General features: G+C 40.7%; 1 pseudogene across 3 annotated transcripts in view; it reads right to left on the bottom strand.

The window, feature by feature from the left end:
• Positions 1-3,090: 3,090 nt before the first annotated feature.
• LOC310845680 (heparan sulfate glucosamine 3-O-sulfotransferase 1 pseudogene) overlaps positions 3,091-13,372 on the bottom strand; it is an 80,023-nt pseudogene continuing 69,741 nt past the window's right edge. For all 3 annotated transcript variants that reach the window (XR_014568700.1, XR_014568701.1, XR_014568703.1), the window contains one exon: positions 3,091-4,977. The product of XR_014568700.1 is annotated as a heparan sulfate glucosamine 3-O-sulfotransferase 1 pseudogene (transcript). The remainder of the gene's footprint in view (positions 4,978-13,372) is intronic.

Raw genomic sequence — 13,372 nt, 5'->3', positions numbered from 1 at the left:
GGGAGTTCATGATGGCTGGGAGTTTGTTAAGAGGGAGATAGTAAAAGCACAACTTCAGGCAATACCAATGAGACGGAAACATGGAAGGTGCCTAAAGAAGCCAGGGTGGCTATCTAAAGAACTTTTAACTGAGTTAAGATTAAAAAAGGATGTGTACAAAAAATGGAAAAGGGGGGAAATCACCAAAGAGGAATTCAAACAAATAGCCAGCACGTGTAGACACAAAGTCAGAAAAGCGAAAGCACAGAATGAACTCAGGCTTGCTAGAGAGGTTAAAAGCAACAAAAAAGGCTTTTTATGGGTATGTTCGTAGCAAAAGGAAGAACAAAGAAACAGTGGGGTCACTCAGAGGAGAAGATGGTGAAATGCAAACAGGGGACACAGAAAGGGCCGAACTCCTCAATGCCTTCTTTGCCTCAGTCTTCTCCGATAAAGAAAACAATGCCCGACCTGAAGAATTTGGAGCAAATGATTCAGCAGAGTAAACACAGCCCAGAATAGAATAACTAAGGAGATAGTACAAGAATACTTGGCTAGTTTAGATGTATTCAAGTCTCCAAGGCCAGATGAACTGCATCCAACAGTATTAAAAGAACTGGCAGATGTGATCTCAGAACCACTGGCAGTCATCTTTGAGAATTCCTGGAGAACAGGCAAAGTCCCGGCAGACTGGAGGAGGGCAAATGTGGTCCCTATTTACAAAAAGGGGAAAAGAGAAGACCCAAATAATTACCGCCCAGTCAGTCTGACATCAATACCAGGGAAGATTCTGGAGCAGATCATTAAGCAAACAGTCTGTGAGCACCTAGAAAGGAATGCTGTGATCACCAATAGTCAGCATGGATTTCTGAAAAATAAGTCATGTCAGACTAACCTGATCTCGTTTTTTGACAGAATTACAAGCCTGGTAGACGAAGGGAATGCAGTGGATGTAGCCTACCTTGATTTCAGCAAGGCATTTGACAAGGTGCCCCATGATATTCTTGTAAAGAAGCTGGTAAAATGTGGTCTTGACTATGCTACCACTCAGTGGATTTGTAACTGGCTGACTGACCGAACCCAAAGGGTGCTCATCAATGGTTCCTCTTCATCCTGGAGAAGAGTGACTAGTGGGGTGCCACAGGGATCTGTCTTGGGCCTGGTCTTATTCAACAACTTTATCAACGATTTGGATGATGGACAAGGGCATCCTGATCAAATTTGCAGATGACACCAAACTTGGAGGGATGGCTAACACCCCAGAGGACAGGATCACACTTCAAAACGACCTTGACAAATTAAAGAACTGGGCCAAAACAAACAAGATGAATTTTAACAGGGAGAAATGTAAAGTATTGCACTTGGGCAAAAAAAATAATGAGAGGCACAAATACAAGATGGGTGACACCTGGCTTGAGAGCAGTACATGTGAAAAGGATCTAGGAGTCTTGGTTGACCACAAACTTGACATGAGCCAACAGTGTGATGCGGCAGCTGGAAAAAGCCAATGCAATTCGGGGCTGCATCAATAGGAGTATAGCATCTAGATCAAGGGAAGTAATAGTGCCACTGTATTCTGCTCTGGTCAGACCTCACCTGGAGTACTGTGTCCAGTTCTGGGCACCACAGTTCAAGAAGGACACTGACAAACTGGAATGTGTCCAGAGGAGGGCAACCAAAATGGTCAAAGGCCTGGAAACGATGCCTTATGAGGAACGGCTAAGGGAGCTGGGCATGTTTAGCCTGGAGAAGAGGAGGTTAAGGGGTGATATGATAGCCATGTTCAAATATATAAAAGGATGTCACATAGAGGAGGGAGAAAGGTTGTTTTCGGCTGCTCCAGAGAAGCGGACACGGAGCAATGGTTCCAAACTACAAGAAAGAAGATTCCACCTAAACATTAGGAAGAACTTCCTGACAGTAAGAGCTGTTCGACAGTGGAATTTGCTGCCAAGGAGTGTGGTGGAGTCTCCTTCTTTGGAGGTTGTCAGGGAACTGCCATCGGAGCCAGAGGGAGTGGGAGGGCTCCAGAGGGGTTCAGGAGAGCGTCCCGGGAGGGAGAGAAGCAGCCCATCTACTGGGGAAGGAATTCAGCATAGCACCAGTGGAGAAGGGGGGCAGATGGGGGAATCGGCGAGGTGGCTCCATGACTCCTCGCCGGAGACCAGCGGGGAGAGCACGGGTCCTCCGCTGCCCACACCCTCCCTGTGCAGAAGGCTTCCGCGCAGGGAGAGTAGGCGGCGACTAGGCGTCAAAGAGCTTCTTTGCTGGAAGAAGTTCAAGAAACGCCCACTGACGGATTCTGCCAGCGACTTAGACAGCCACGGGTGAGAGGCTGTCCAGACAGAAAGGGTTCGCCCAGGTAACCTAGCCAGGTGTGGTGTCGATTTACGCACGAGCAACCCCTAGAACCATTACAGAGGTCTTTAAGCAGAGGCTTGACAACCATATGTCGGGAGTGCTCTGATGGTGTTTCCTGCTTGGCAGGGGGTTGGACTCGATGGCCCTTGTGGTCTCTTCCAACTCTATGATTCTATGATTCTAACATGTAAGTTGTTATTTACATTAGTCTGCTCCATCTGGAGTAGGGTGGCCATATTTCAAATAGTAAAAACCAGGACACCAGAAGAACAGAAATTCCCCCCAACGTCAATTCCGCCTTTGAAATCCTGGTAATGACCAGGAAAATCCGGACATATGGCAGCCCTAATAATCTTCATTTTGGTGGATGGGTGGGTATGAAAAGTAGCGTATTTAAAAAGAGAGACAACCATTACTTTATCAAGTAAAAATATATTATAAACAAACAAATTCTAATGCATTCATGTAGATGTATAGTTTTATAGATAAACCAGAAACCCATACGTGATATTTTGAATATTGTGTGTATAGTATACAATACCACATGAAGTTACTTTGCACTCTGAGTACATCTTATGATTTGCAAATAGATATTACAAAAGTTACTCCACACTTTGGAGAGCAGGCAATTAAACTTTTTTTTTCAAATAAACTTTGTGCCAAATTAGTTATATAAACTATTGGAACAAATGGTTACAAAATACAAACAAGACCAATAATTGTGTATTGATGAAGGGTATTTTTTTTATAAAAAAAAGTAAGTGGCTCATGATTTTTGTGATTAAATGGACACTTGTGTACTTTTTGATGTCTACTGTGTAAAATGGGATTATTTTAGAGCCCTCATTTGTTTGCATTGGAGATATGAAACGCTTAACACTTGTATGAACAGGTTAAACGGCTTTATACCCATGCACATGATGAATGTCTTACTTAATATAAAGACCCTACATAGAGGGAGCCATAACAGGGAGCAGCCTTGAGGCTCATTTAAGTGAGATATACTTTTTACAATCATTATTTCACAAAAAAGATTTTAAATTATATAATGGGACCACTTCAAGTCATCTTTTCTTCTAATATATAATTATTTCACTGTATGAAAAGTTATAGAAATCAATCCCACTGTCATGGAGCTAGATAGAAAAATAAAAGCAGTCAACAAAACCTGAAGGTTAGAATAATACCATTTCAGTTACACAACCCCTTTTTTTTGTTATACATCGGTTAAGGAATGGTTCTCTGTGAAACTCCATTTGCTTATAACTTTGAATAAAGAGAGACAAATGAGTCATCTTGGCTATACAAGTGTAAATCTGAAATAACTCCATTGAAGTCAGTGGACTTGGACTGGTGCAATCAAGTTCATTATTGTAGTTAAAAGCCAACACTAAGCCTATTGCCCCCAAGTACACTAAAGAGTGTCCGCCATTAATGCAATTGACTTCTAGTGTTAAACCCAGGGAAGAAAACTCTGGTCTTCATATCAAGTTGGATGCAACTCAGAGTTTATGAGAAGTGCTTGAAAATAAATTACTGCAGGACATTAGAAAACAAACAAACTGCCTCCCCCGCAAGTTACTAATGCCAGTCAAAGGAATGATTAATCATTCTGTAAAAATTTGCATTGTGCTCTCTGAAGTAGGAGTAAAGTTGCTCTAAAACAGTACTGTTGACAACAGGATGTGGCCGTCCTTTTGATTCATGTAAACATCTCTCTCTTCCATCACTCCTAATGCAATAGAACCCCTTGGTCTGGTTAAAATAAAAATTTGAAGACATAATTCTGGATGGCAGGTTCAGAAATCTTTCCACTTTTTGTAATTCAGGAAGAGGGTCCTTGATCAAGGTATTTCCATCTACTATGTGAATCTGATCCAAATGGAAATGTTTAAGCCACCTCTCCATGTGGATGTCATACAGGCTTCGCTGGATAGCCTTGTATTTGGTATTAAGTGCTCCATTTTTAATAACAATGTCTTCAAAGAGCTGAACAGGCTTGTGGCTTTCCAGCCTGTTGTAATAGACTTGGGTATAATCAGAGATAACTCTCTCTGTGGGGTCTCTTAGAATAAGCAGCAGTTTAATGGAACTATTCATATCATGAATCCTTTCGGGAGCCTGTGGCGAGGTAAAATAGCCTGGTGTTTTCTCAATAGTTATTTGATTTTCATATGAAAATGGCATCAGGCCCCTGTACCAGTCAATTCCTTTCACGTAATTCTCATCCCAGTCGAAGAAGTGAACTTCAGTAGCCGCTACCACGATGTTTGGGTGAACATCCAACATTTCAAGTAAGGCCCTGGTCCCTCCTTTGCGAACTCCGATGATGATTGTGTGAGGTATTCGTCTGCTCGTTCCGGGAGGTCTCACTTGTGCTGAATAGTGTTCACTCTTATTGCTGAACAGCATCACTTGGGACTTCAGCGTCTCCATGAGAGCCCCATTCTCAACTGGAGCGCCATGGGCATGAGTCAGCAGAAGGTATGCTGACACCAGTAGAAAGGCCATGTGGAGAAGAAGGAACTCTCAGTGCAAAATGCAGTTGTGCTGGTCTGATGAAACAATGAGCACGTGTCTCCGCAAGGAGGCAGCTGATGGAACTGGGGCCAAAGCAGCAACAAATTTCTCAAGCATCTGTGGGACAGAAAGAACAGGACAGCAATCAGCATCTTGTTTACCTGAACTCTATAGCAAAAGACTTGCATATGGAACCTGACACCTCTAAAAAGCCATGACAGAAAAAAACAACCCAACATACATACATATAGAAATAGTGAGACTTGTGCTTTCACCTGCAAGTTTTGAAGGCAAGTGAGGTTTGGTCATTTTGTTCAAAATAGCACCACTTCACAGACCAGGGATGGAGAGACCTTCTCAGCCCAAGTGCCACATTCCCTTCTGGGCAACTTTCTGAGGTCCAAAAGTCAGGGCTACAGCAATAAATGTCAATTTTTACCATTCTACAGTAAGCTAGTTTCTACACACACTCACAAACCACTTTCTTGGCTACATCGAAACAAGCAAGAGGCGTTATTAATGTTCAAGGACACAGGCCAGTCGGGCAAAAGTATTTGGGATGTGAAACAGGGTTTGTGTGGCCTAGAGAGAGAGAGTTCTGAGGCCAGATAGAGAGAACCTGAGGGCCAAGTTTGGTCCCTGGGCCCTGAGCAGCTGACAGAATGAAAAAAGGTGAAAAATAAAATTATTCATTTATTGGGAAATCAAGAACCCTGTAAACATGTTGAAGTGGGGCTGTTCAGCAAGTCTTAGTTAGTCTTCCTCCCCAAAAAAACTTCCTCCCAAAAAAGAGACCAGAGTAATTATTTTTTTCCTTTTGGATCTAGTGGGAGACCTCTATATCATATCACAAGCAGCTTTCAATCATCTCCAAAATATTAAAATTCATTTGCTCTGTGGAATGAGGGAGGCTGCCATTTAAGAAACAAGCTCAAGCTCCCTTGGATGTGTTGAACTAGTTGTACAGTTCCCATCCAGAGTTTGTAATTACAAAGTTTATCTTCCAGTTTGATGTCCTTTCATATATTCACGTGTTTCCTACTAAATATGTTCAACATATGAAAGTTATAGACATATTTGTTTTGTGTTCTATTGTTTTGTACAGTTAATCCGTTCACCAATTATTTGTTCCCTACTATGCTAGAAATCCCTGGGGAATTATTTCCACCCCTTATTGAAATTTAGACTTGCAGTGTATGAACAAAGTTATGAGCACCTTGAACTGTCAAGACAATACTCTTTAGGAGAGTTGGCTGTATTCTATTGCTCATTTCTCCTATTATTTTCAACCTCTATGATCATTAGAGTTAACATTGCAATAGAAGTTCAATGGATGTAGGCCCCCAGGAGGATATAACTGTCTTTGGCATTGCAAGTTGGTAGTTTTTAGAAGTTTCTCCATGTGGTAGGTCACAGGCTCAGAGAATAAGACCCACACAAAATGTCAACACAAAGAATCCCTCATCTGTTATTTTGGGAAGGTTACATTTTCAATTTCAGCAGGTCAGGTTGAGACTGTAGCTCTGTTGAAGGTGTGAGGCAAATGATAAAATAGCAATAGGTAAAAGCTAACTTGGTTCCAACTACCTGAACAATAGTCCAAAGATAATGCCAGCTGTCAAGCAGTGAATCTTTTGTCTGTGCAGCTTGAAAATTTGTATATTTATGCAAAATGAAAGGCACTTCTTTGAAATGGAAATAAATGCCATGTTTTAAAAAAATAATGACAATTTTCCAAAGGAAGATGGAAATGCCATTGAAAACAATGTTCAATCAATGACTTTAAGTGTAAACAAGATCTGGTTTCATATTGATTCACAATGTCCTAATTAAGTCTATGGAAAGGCAAATCATTACACATGGGAAAACAGTTCCCTTTCAATATCTAGCACTATGGAAATAAAATGATTCTTAGTCAGACTAAGCAAGTATTCTTGCTGTAATAAGGAATATTTTACTTCCACTCCACAGGCTGTAACACACACATTTTAGAAACTCAAATTATTATTTACTGAACATCATCATGAATGTTAACACAAAATGTTTACTCACAATCATATGGGTACTGATACAAAATATTGACTGCAAGTGTCATCTGTAAACACACTGTGCTTGAGAACAGCTTTGCGTCTTATCTAAAATTCCTCTCTCTCACACACACACACCTTACAGTACTGAGCGCACACACAGCTATGATATGCCATTCATAAGTTTTGGCTGGTAGCCCAGAAGTGGCATAGTGTGAGTTGCCAGTGCCTAGGACAAGACACAAAAGAGGGCGGCATCACCATGGGAAAGGGGGCTAGCATATCGCGGTGGATCCTCCTCCCCCAATTTTTAGCACAACCTCTGAGATGCGGGCTCTCCCAGGTGGTGCTGGACACAGACTCCAACTGCCCAACTGGAGCCCCTCCATCGCTGTGGCTCACCCTGCACCAGCCATTTCAGCTCTCTATAGGATATTCACAGGAAGCTTCACCAGTGCAGCCTAAGAGCTGGTGCACTGTCAGTCAAGGTTCACACAGCTGACACACTGGCAGCGTCTCAACATCCCTGCAACTGCCTGCTCCCATGCAGAGGCCTGGACTGGGGGCTCTGTGATGCCACAGGGGCCCTGTTTGCCTCTGAACCAAAGTGGGAGCATGAGAGAGCCAAGGGGGCCAACTGGCACAGAAGCAATCCAGGGTGCATGGCAGTGGTGGCAGCCATAGCATGTGAGAAGCATGTGGTGCATGTGCCTCTGAGCAAAGGTTGCGGAACTAAGGTGCTGAAAGGAGTGGGCAGCGAGATAACTGGCTGCCTGAGAGACGCTCATACTGTGTTGCTGGAAAAGGATACATCTCCCTCCCAGTTTTGCAGCACCTTTGGGACCGCTGCAGTGCAGTGCTGTAGCTTGGGTTACGCCCCTAATAATTTTTGTGCCTGAAGCAGCTGCCTCTGCACCCCCTCTCAGACGAACATCAATGGGCCCAGCTGCACCCCTATCTGGACAGGAATAATAATAATAATTTTATTATTTATACCCTATTCATCTTGCTGGGTTTCCCCAGCTAATCTGGGCAGCTCCTTGCAGAATAATAAAAACTCAATAAAACATCAGATATTTAAAACTTCCCTAAACAGGGCTGCATTCAGATGTCTTCTAGAAGTCAAATAGTTGTTTGTTTCTTTGACATCTGAAGGGAGGGTGTTCCACAGGGACGGCGTGACTGCTGAGAGGGCCCTCTGCCTGGTTCCCTGTAACTTCGCTTCTCGCATTGAGGGAACTAGCAGAAGACCCCTGGAGAAGGACCTCAGTGTTCGGCCTGAGCGATGGGAGTGCAGATGCTCCTTCAGGTATTCTGGGCTGATGCCATTTAGGGCTTTAAAGGTCAGCACCAACACTTTGAATTGTGCTCAGAAAAGCACTGGGAGTCATATAGTGGTGTTTTACTATTCAATATTTTATACATGCTTTTATCATTTTTAGTTGTTTTAAATTTTTCTGCACTATTGTTTTTTGTTGCTGGTTTTATTTTGATGTTCTTTTATTGTAATTAAACACACACACATACTGTTTATATGGTATTTTATGTCCATGCTTTATTTTTATACTTCCAGATTTTCACTTCTATCTGCATTGTCCAGATAACATTTTCTTAAAGAGCAGTAAAAAGGTAAAAGAGCAGTACAGTAATGCAAATAAATAAAGGATTACTTTATTTATAGCCTGCCTTTCTTCCATAATGAAATTTAAGGCAGAATGCTCTGACCAGACCCAGACCAACAAGATGGTCCTCAGACCATGACCCACTTGCAATTTCTTTGTAAATGAAAACTGTGATTCCCAGTATGATTTGTGCTTCCATAGGCTAACCATGGAAGTATGAAATACATTCAGTCCTTGGACTCAGCTATACAGCAACAAATAAAACATTTTAAATGTTTCGTAAGGTGCAGTATACAAATGTGACAATAGACGGTGACAGTGAGCTATGCCAAATTCAGTGTATTTTTCAAACCTTTTTTTTTTTAAAAAAAAAGTATTTTCACAGCAGTTTTTATATGTGTGTAGATTCCACCCTTGTCACAGACAGCTCTAGCAAGTTTGCAGATTCATTTATTATTCTATATGGCAAAAGTTGCTGCTGAAATAAAACATTACGTAGGAATATATTATGAGGGATAATCTGATTCGGAATGCATTATAGAGCTGAAGACTAAATGGATCTAAACTGCCTGTGGGAGCAATTCCATTGAAACAACCATTCCAGATTCAGCCTAAGAGAATTGATTGATTTTGATGAAGCTCAGAGATGTTAGTTCCTGTGGTTATGTTATAATTGATATGTGACTATAAAGACGGTTTAAACTAGATTTAGATTACAATCCTATTACTTTGGAGTAAGTCCCATTGAACTCAATGGGGCTTACTTCTGAGTAGACATGTGTAGGACTGTGCTGTTAGAGCAGCTAATTGAAATGTGTTATCTAAATAATATCTGTATTTTATAATCTTCGTGGAATTAAATGCACAGTTTCAGAAGGCAATATGAATGAGTTTGTATAATAAAAACAATGGATTTGAAATTGCAACACTGCACATTCTCCCTATCTCACAGTACATTTGCAATAGCTCCATGGCGCATAATTAAAAAATTAGTTCTGTCTCTCCCACCCCCCAGCTCCCTAGTACAGCATCAGAATTATAGCACCTTATTACATGTTATGTTTTTCTATTATTTGGTAATGTTGTTGCTTAGATACAAAATGATATTGTGTACATTAGGCAAAAAGAAAAAGCAACACATATTAAGAAACCAAGGCTCATGAATGAAAGATGGCAAGATATTTTGAACTGCAGGAAATTTTAATCACAACGTTTGTAAGAATGAGGCCTAACAAATGATCTTAACTACATAGACAACAGAAGCTGAATCAATTTAAATTTGCATTGTGGAACCCTTCAGTTTGGTAGATCTCATAGTTTAGATTTTGCTGCGTTGAAGTTTGTAGGCCTCTAATAAGTGTTTATATGATGACACTTTTTTATTATTATTGCTATACCAAACCTTATTTCCTTGCAATGGTCTCATGAGGTAAATGAATATTCACATAGAAGGCCAAACAAAACTGAGCACAGAAAACAGAAATTGTGGAGGAAAGAATTGAAGGCGCTTGGCTAAGATCACTAGAACTTACTTTGCTTTCATAAATAAATGCAGAATGTTATCTGCCTTTTGCACAAGGGTGCAATAGGCAGCCATTGCTGTTTGAAAATATTCAAATATCCATTCTACCATTCAGTGTAAGTTTTTTGTTCTAGCCATAGCCATGACAAACCCACAGCAACAGTATGAATAAAATACAGATCATACATCCATAATATGAGCCAACATCCCCAACGGAAGAACAACCATGATGTAAGAGAAATGTTACCAGAGACACCAACAAACCCAAATCCAGCTTAATTTCAGATTAAACCTCTGAATCAGCACAACAATTTATAGCGATTTTATTTAATTTCTTTTTCCTGATTCTCACCCCCCTTTTTTTGCAGCCAGTGCATAGAGGGTCACTCTGTGTGTTATGAAACTATTTCCTGACAGTTCAGCAGTGGAACAGACTTCCTTGGGAGTTTGTGGACTCTTCTTCATTGGAGGTTTTTAAGCAGAGGTTGGATGGCCATGTGTCATGGATGCTTTAGTTGAGATTTCTGTTTTACTCGGGGTTGGGCTAGGTGACCCTCGGAGTCCCTTCCAGCACTACAATTCTGTGATTCTATGATCAGAACTACAAACATGCCATGGGAGTCCCTTTGGCTTCCTCAATAACATATTTGAAGGGCCTGCCTCCCAAAGGTAATTCAAATGGTGTGCCTGTATCACATCACGTGATTGATTATGTGGGGTGGGGCTTATATGCGATCCCCAAATATTTTATTCAAGTTGGCATCCCTGACTGGATATATGGCAAATTGATACTTTACAGGGTTTTCGGACGGCCCAGAAAACTCCCTCCACTCCCACTAGCCTTCCAAGCATGTTTATTAGGTGGGAGATGGTCAGGTTGAATTGTGTTCTTTCTGGCTATGTTAATGCATTTTTAAGTAGAGCAATGCCACATTATCATTTTAAAATTGTTTTATTTTTTTCTTCTGCCCCCCCCCCCAATTTTGTAACCCACTTTGGATAAATTCCTGCTCAGAAAAGAGGTATAATGATAACAATAATAATTATATGATAATAATAAGGCGTGTTTGCGTACATACACATCTGCTGCTCAAAGAAAAAAGTTCAGAATACCGCATGTGCATGGCTCTTTGGAACATTGCTAATGTACATTTCAATTCCTTATTTTATTTTTCTTTCAAAGGCTTTCCCCTTTTATTTAGACATTGCCAGAGAGCATTACAGATACAATAAAGGATAGTGAAGTGGTAAACTCAAGCACCCAAAGTCTGCAGTGAAGCTACATGGTTGGTACTTGTGTTAATGAGGCATCATTTCCATTAAAAGCTCAAGAGTCAGGAACCTTGAGGAATAAAGGGAAGGGAAAAAAAGCCAACAACTTGGTGGCTAAAGATATGAGTTGCAAAGCAATTGCAATTGGCTCCAGGCTTCCTTCTTACCAGGTACACAGACTAGAATAGATTAAAAAGTAATGCTATGGAAGGAATAAACTATAAGTACATTAAATGGTTAGCAGGTGATGTTTTTAGATAGGCATTTTAGAAAGATTTATTTTCCCCAAGGCTAGAATTATTCCCCCCTTCCTATTCCTGATAACTTTAGGTGTAAAATTCCCTGATGAAAAAGTATAGCTTTGAGGAAATTATCTTCATTTTCTCTGCCACCTTGTCACAAAATAAATGCATGTATACGCCCACAGAGTTGTGTATCAAATTCAAAAGACCAAGTGTGATGGTTGTACATCAATCATTCTTTCAATATTGATTTGTGGTTTCCAAGCAATCAACAAAGAACAAATGATAATTGAAGCCATTTGAAAGGGAACTTTCCCCTGTACAGGTCACATTCTAGAAAAGCTAAATTGGTTTAATGAGATTCAGTCCTCTAAACGATGCCAGTTTCAAAACATGCCGTATATTATTGCAATACAGGCTATATACAGCAGCTGTAAATTATACAGATCTATAACAGGTTCTGTGACTGAAGGGATTTGGGGAAAGATAAAGAGACACACTATTTCCCCCCTTTTTCAACTTAATTTTTTTTTTAATTTAAGATAAAGTAGGAGTCTTTAAAACCCTACTGTACTTCAAGGGAAGAAAGACCAGCAAGATTTGCATGGCTTTTCCTACACGGCCTGACCCAGATCTTCATACTATGTTGGCCCAACCAATTGGAATGTGAGTGTTGGGAGTTGTCCTGGCTCACCCAGTAACTAATGGGCTTTTCTAGCAAAAGGAAGGTATAGCCAGGAAACCTGCTGCCAGGAGGCTCAGGTGCTCTGCTGCTAATTCTCACATTCTGCTAATGCAGTTTCCCATATTTAAGCAGGCTGAAGCTGTCTTTCCTGCAAGAAAAGTACTGGGTTCTTTAAAGGTTTCACAGACTGGGCCGTTAGACAATTCACCAGATTCTTGAAAGGGTGGTCCTCAAGCCCTCAGAAATAAAAAAAACCTTCAACTCTGGCAGATACTGCTGAGCATTCTGCACTTAAAAGATAGAAATCCTGTCATCTGTGAAATGATTGTGAATCATTTTCCATTAGCAAAGGGAGCGGGGAAATGTCAAGAGAGAGAAAAAAAGCCAAAGAGCCAATAATTTAACAAGTACTTAAATCCATGTTGATGCCATCTATTCTTGGTCTTTTTGGCCAAGCACACTGCATATTTTCAGTACTGAATGCAAGAAATGAACAGATGGTTAAATAGATAAAATAATAAAACATCTTGCTAATATCGCTATATTAATACATTCGGCTTTTTCTCACAGTAAGGGCTAGCACCTTAGCACATCAAGCAAACGTGGAACAGCTCATTTCAGGCATATGAAAAAAGAAGAAAACTGTGTTGCTCCGTAAGGAAAAACAACAACTTCCAAATCTGCAGTTGGGCAATACCTTTATCAGGAGAAGTATGTGGCAAGCTTTCAAGTTCTTCAATTCAGGTTGCAGATCCCAGAGGGGGTGCCATTTTTCTGCCTCCTGGGTGACATCTATGGTGTAATTAACTGTGACCTCCAATTCACAGGTGTATATGTGATGGGAAAGTTATTTCAACTATTACCTAACACTAGCACAGCGCACAATACCCATTGTATAAGTAGAGTACCAATATAAAGTAGAGAAATCACATGTATTCCTGCCTAATTTGGAATGGTGAGGATAGTACACTGCACAGATTCATTTTTGGCTGACCCTCCCGCAATTCTTTATTAATGTTTTTCTATCACATTTACAAAGGAATCAAATATATTGCCTGCACTATGGCTTACATTTGTTTGCAGACAGTCCAGTTCTGCCAAGATGAGCTATGGCTTGCATACTTCCTTTAGATAAGGCTCTC

Source organism: Podarcis gaigeae (genome assembly GCF_964106915.1).
Source record: "Podarcis gaigeae genome assembly, chromosome: 5".
In the NCBI taxonomy this organism is placed as follows: Eukaryota; Metazoa; Chordata; class Lepidosauria; order Squamata; family Lacertidae; genus Podarcis; species Podarcis gaigeae.
The sequence above is the reverse complement of the archived record's forward strand: the minus strand, read 5'-3'. Positions and strand labels throughout refer to the sequence as shown.